At 35.7% G+C, this 6,619-nt stretch overlaps 1 pseudogene across 1 annotated transcript; it reads right to left on the bottom strand.

Moving 5' to 3' along the window:
• Positions 1–252: 252 nt before the first annotated feature.
• Positions 253–6,298, bottom strand: LOC114302222 (hydroxyproline O-arabinosyltransferase 1-like; annotated as a pseudogene). Its single transcript, XR_014356314.1, has 8 exons — positions 6,254–6,298; positions 5,227–5,294; positions 4,916–5,117; positions 4,734–4,831; positions 4,593–4,662; positions 3,944–4,015; positions 3,714–3,827; positions 253–615 (listed from the first exon to the last, which is right to left on the bottom strand). The product of XR_014356314.1 is annotated as a hydroxyproline O-arabinosyltransferase 1-like (transcript).
• Positions 6,299–6,619: the final 321 nt, after the last annotated feature.

Genomic DNA, 6,619 nt, shown 5'->3' on the forward strand with positions numbered 1-6,619 from the left:
ACTTAGTTAAGATGTTTGATTTAACGTGACAGTTCTTCTATTTGAAATACATCGGCTTATATGTAGTCATTTGTCCCACCCAAAAAATAAAATAAAATAAAATAAAATAAATTCATATTCTGAAATTTTGATGGTAAAATGATTTTTTGGTATCTGATTCACAGTGAATCTCAACTAGTGAGAAATAAAAGCCACTGACGAAACAAATGAATACAAAGCCTGAATAGACAGTCAAAGAAACGCAAACTGATATGTTTTTGATAAAAACAAAGGCAGATTTTTATGATATAAGGAAATCAGTAGTTAGTTATCTGAAAAGAGTGGGTTACAGAACATTATATACTACAATTGTGTAGGTAGTGTGTAGGAGTTGAAAAAAACCAAAAAAAAAAAAAAAAAAGAAGCTCATTGAGCAAGTGTCATGCTTCCAATGCAAATCCAAAAGCACATTCACAGTAAATATTTTCAAGCATAGTGCCTCCAGAGAAGAATAAATTCACCATCCTCTGAATACAAGACTCTGTCTATAGCCAGTTTCTACTTGATGTCTATCCTTTAAGATCCCCAGTTAGGAATGTTTGCTGTGGCTTCATTCACCATTTTCACCAAAGTAACCTACATTATCAAAATTTGCCAATAGTTCAATCAAATATGAATGAAGGATGGTAGTTGCTTAAACACACATGAACCACATTGCAAGTTTTAAGAAAATAATTTGGGATCCATTGATAAAATAAAAAGAATGTGGATTTATATTTTGTTTTCTCCTCCTCTAGACTTTTTAATTTTAGGAATCCTAAAAGTCTAAAACTTTCAATTTGTTTATGAATAGATCTTTCTAAAATAGATATTATGACTTTTTGTTCACAGTTTTTTCCCAATATGTACAATGAATTGATCTCCAACTATTTTGATATAATAAATTGTAAATGTATTTGTAATGTAAAAAAATTTAGAAACAATTATCATTTTCATGTATACATAAAAAAATATATATTTATTGGTTGTTGTGTCTCTGCTATGTCATGTCATGTCTTTTCTATTTTTTCTTTGTCAAACTTCTCAACTATATTAAATAAGAAAAAAGATAATGTACTTGGAATTAAAGGTTAGCGATTCTATTTGTTAACAGATAATGAAGCAAAATGCTAGTAGGATTCGTGTCACGACCCCAAATCGCCCCTAGTAGTTTGGTGCCGTGATGGCCAGTAATCCGAGATTACCGAAGGCCAACTTTCAAAATTCACACACAATCAGAGTATAAATATATGGGGCTAACATGTGCGGAAGCAACAATTTAAAATACAAGTGGTCCATAAGAGTAGTGCATAAGCAAATGGAATGGCATACATCTTTACACAGCTTTACAACTTGAATACAATTAAAGTAAGGTCCAAAATACATATTACATTTTAACAAAGGGCTTCACAAGCTGACATAAACAAAATGCATGAACTACAGGTCAAGGAACATAGTCTGCCAGATTGCCGACATCCTCGTTGTCGACATAACATACACACCAAACACACATCTTGATCAAAAGGCTTCTCAAGCCGACGTGTACGAAATACAAATATTACAAATCGAGAAGCATGATTTTCAAGACTGCCGACATAATTACAAGTCAAGCCGGCATGACAAAAATCCAAAACAAGCTCGCGAAACACATCTAGGCATCACCGCCTTCTTGCTCATCACCTACATATATATAGAGAGGGTGAGCTTGGATACTCAGTGAATGGTATAAATAATAAAGGGTTTGCATGAATAATAGCCGAAGTCCTTTCAAAACAATACAAGTCAAAACTTTATATAACAAGGGATGGACCTCGTCCATCTAACAAACCTTCAAAGCTTCAAGGGATACTTACTAGCATCAACATATTACAAATGATAACATTCCGGCAAACAAATCCACGCGATAAACCGTCAGTGGCAAAACAAGACAAAGCAAGGGAGATATCTCAAACAAGGGTGCTACAAAAGTTTAGAGTCCTCTAGCACAAGGGACCTATGTTACAAAGGCCCGTAGCCCTTTAACACGAGAGTACTGCGAAAGTTTAGAGTCCTCCAGCATGAGGGACTTTCAAAACAAGATGTGCTGCGAAAGTTTAGAGTCCTCCAGCACGAGGGACTTTCAAAACAAGATGTGCAGTTGCATTATAGTCCCCTGGCACTAAGGACTTTCCGAGAAGGTCATCAAAACAAGATAATGCTTGATATACAAAATAGGGACAATTATTCATGCTTAACAAATACTTTCAAAACAAAGCAAAGCAAAGTCTTTATCAAAACATATAACATAGCTTTATTAAAAATACCACTCGCATGGTTCTTCAAACGTCGGGGTCAAGGCAAGTCCAAGTCCTACAAATACATGGCAAAGTCTATTGAATGCACTTCTCACAACAAGTCTTGCATGCATGCAAATGACCTCGGCATTCTTCAAAAACTAAGTCAAATCAAATCAAAACACAGTTTCTTATCTCTGGAAAACATGCTGGGTAACTACCAGGTCTTGGCCGAGGTCCCACACCTTCTTGCCGAGGTGTGGTCCCGACGGCCACATTCAAAAGCGAAGTTGGGAAAATCTGGGTTTCCCTCTTGATAAACATGAAGAACATAAAGAACAAGGATGCTAAAATCATAACTGGTTTATTACAAAAAGAACTGGGATTTTATGCTATGAGTTTGAAAACATGGACCTGGGTACCCACACTCAAGGATCTTATCAAAACAAACACAAAAACATGAGCCTTAATGCAAACTTTCGGATCAAACGAGGCTTTTCTTCAAGAACACATGAAAACCATTTTCTCTTTCTAAAACCAACTTTAAATCAATGCATGACGTGCAGAACAGGTTTGATCGTGCAATGCAGCTAGATGATCAATAAGAACAACAAGAGTAGATTAAGATTCTAACCTCAAAGCTCGAATCTAACGGTTCAAGCTCCAACGATCAAGCTTGGAAGTTCACTTTCTCACTCAAAACTTCTCCTCCTTCTTCCTAGAGTTTCTCTCTCTAAAAGCAAGATTTGATACGAAATGATATGTTCTCTCAACAGTCACTGAATTAATCCCTCTGCTGGGACACGTGGCATCGGCTGGTTGGCTCTACTCGAAAAGGTGACTGACTGATTAGACAAGACCATGACAAAGTGTATTCAACAAGCTAGACGGCAAGAGCACTCCGGCAAGTGACGACATCGGCTAACAACAAGACTCCGGCAAGCAAGTGGCAAGGACATCGGCTTGGAAGGACAACACTTGACTAAGCTGTGCCACACCTTGGCCTAGATGTGCCACACCTCGGTCTAGGTCATACCATTCTAGGAACAAAATCGCTAGTGTAAGGATCAAGGATCTAGAACGCCTAGATATTAACATCTCGGCTTAGATGATGCACATCTTGGCCTAGGCGATGCGCACCTCGGCCTAGATGGTGACATCTCGGCCAATATGCTAGGGTGAAGATGGAGGTCAACCGAAGGGGTTCCAAGATAGTTCTAAGTGGAAAAGGTCTCGAAGGTGTTTAGGCTTAAGATGACCTCGGCAACACACCAGGCAAGAACAAAGCATGCAAGCAACATTCGAGCAAAACAAGACAAGATTTGCAAGTGCACATTTCAAAACAAGATCATACATATATGTATGCAAGTATGACTAAGTTGAAATGATGGTTGTTACAATTCGAATGTGATGCAAACATACCACACTTTCAGGGACACCAGGTGGGGGCAGTGGAAGGTTTTTTGGAGGCCAGGCAGTAGTATAGGATCTTTTTTCAAATCTCCATTCTCCAATCTTTCCATAGGTTAACTTTCCCTGAGTATCGAAATTTGAAAGTCGCATGGTCAGATTTTTTTTTTTTTTTCCCATCAAAATACAATTTTCAAAGTTTGACTATCATCACTTTGAGGACTCGGACATAATTAGAATACCTTCATATCATAATCGCATCCATAAGTAAAATGAATGATGAACTTGTTGCCAATCTCTGTATCCCAGGGAGGCTGGAATGCATCACAAACAGGCAATTATGAGTAAAATAGTAGAAGAGTTTTGCACACACGCAAAAACTAGACCAACCAAAAGCTATCAAGCTGGTCAATATGATGATGGAAATCCTCAATGTAATTAACATCATCACAAGCAAGAAATCTTCAGAATTTTCATTTTATGAAAAGAAATTAAAATAAATATAAACAATATAGCCATCTAGAAATATTTAAAAAAATAAAAAATCTAAAGATTTCGGTTGAAATATTTTTCTTCTTAGTATACTGGTACTTTGGTGAATGTATACTACTAATCTGTCATTAGATTGCCACGATGAGATAACTACCAACCAGCTCTATTCTCAAACCAATATTGGCTTTTTTTCCAAAGGGGGGTATAATTACTTAGCTTTATGCAATTCTACCTTGCTTTGACAAAATCAAAAGTCACTTGGGCAATAGGCTTTTAATCTAGCTTGTAACCCATTCAAACTATGTGTTAAAGATTTGGAAAGCAGTAAACTTACTACTAAATTTAGCAAAACTCAAGACCCAAAAAAATAAATAACTATGTAAATGCATATTATCTAACCTGAATCATGAAGTCCTTGTACAAGATGTTACCCGCATTATGCAGAGCAGATGCAACTGCATAAGCATACCAGCATATTAATGATGGATAAAAACTAACAATTAGAGCAACCAAATATTAGGCTTACGAGAGAAAACTCACATCTCGAGGACCTAACCAAACTCTTTATCTGCTACAGGGTCCCTTTTCATTGCCAATGAAACATTCATCCAAGTTTGAGCTATCTTTTTAAGAGATTCCTAACACAATTCCATAAGAAATAAGAAACAAACAAAAATATTAGTTAAAAGTTCTTTAGGAAGCCTCATAGAAGATGTATGTACCTTTCCAACGATGACAGGAGAATTTCCTATTGGATCAATGTTAGTTATTGGTCCATTTTCCTTCGGAAAGAATTTTCGGAGAACAAATTCATACTTTTGAGGTTCAATGTAAAAGAAAGGGAATACGGCTCCACAGCCATCCCTTGATAAGTTTGGTATGGGCTTAACAATAATATGATCTGGCTCGGCCATCAATATATAGCTGCATAAAATTACGAATCTGTTTTACTAGATCTACTCATTGAAATGCAAAAAAAAATTGATCAAGAAATGTTGTTGTGTCAAAGCGACACAGTTAAGTTTTCCCATACTTTTCTTTGATGTTCGCTTGCTGAAGCCATTGTACAAATGCCCAAGGTCTGTTGAGAACTATATAACCCTGTAATTAATTGTAAAGTGAAATGATAAATTATTTAATATAGTAATTAACATAACGAAATATACAGTAATAATTTATAATAATATTAATAAAAAAAAGGAAACAATGCACCATTCAGTATGTACCCTATCTATGTCTGTTTACAATACAAATTCTAGGCTCATATGCTCCACACAGATAGAAATATAGAAGAAACCCCTTTTGCATTCTTTAGTTACTAATTGGGGAAGTGAATGGAGCATGAATTTAAAAATCAACTCTGTAATTCACAGTTAATGCTAATTCTGATTTTCTTTGGACCCGAAACAAGATTGAATTAGAGAGGCTTGAAATTGTAAGGACTAGAACAATATTCATACTGCAACTGTACAACAAATGCTTCATAAACTATAGGAAACAAGAAATTTTCCAAGACATTCTTTTGATCAATAACAAAAAAACGACGCACTTTTTTTTTTCTCAACCCAGTATGCTCAGTTTTTGAATACATTCTTTTGAATATATTTTTTTCCACGACTGAACAGACCGTCACAAAAAAATAGACGCAAAAAGTCAATTTTCTAGTGGTGCTCTAATGAGAATTAAGTTCAAGACATGTGTAGTTTTTAGGCTGTTTTGGTTCTTGAATGAACTATTTGGTTGCAATATGTGATAGTGTTCTTAATTCCCAGATTTTGCTATTGTTGCAATTTTCTATTTTTACTTAACTATGTTGAATTTATTATTTACCTTGTTAGGTAAAAAAATTGAAGTTTTGTGTTTCATTGTGTTTTGAGTTGAAGTTTTCAACAGGTTTGATCCTTGATTATGTTTGTCTTAATGGAACAATTTTGAAAATTAAATTTGCCCTGGTCAATACGTGTTATCTGTAGTTACTAATGATCTTGAGAATGCAATGATGGTGGAGTACTTTTCCCATTTCTTGTTTAGGAGTTAAATATATCTCACTTCCAACATGCCTGAAAAATAATGGCTAGTTGAGACAATGTGGCCTTGAAGTTCATTTGTGAGTTTGGGGATTGTGCACCAGTATTTTGGGTTGCTCATGTTTTCTGCTACCAAACACAACAAATTCATCGCAGCACCTCTTCAACTAAAATTATGAACGACAAAGTTTTTAAGAAAACAATTGGGACTTGAGTTCTTATTGGTGTTGCCTATTGAAAATGCAAGAGCCCTGATTGGTGATGCATTGTGTGTTTGTGTGTATGAAACAAGCCCAATGACTTGTAGTCTAATCTGATGTCTTTTATGTGGGAATTGACCGGAAAAGGGTTTGTTATAAGTTGCTAGGTGGTTGTTGTTGCATGACAACCATGGATGGT

Source organism: Camellia sinensis, chromosome 15, assembly GCF_055761805.1.
Source record: "Camellia sinensis isolate YWXY chromosome 15, ASM5576180v1, whole genome shotgun sequence".
NCBI lineage: Eukaryota > Viridiplantae > Streptophyta > Magnoliopsida > Ericales > Theaceae > Camellia > Camellia sinensis.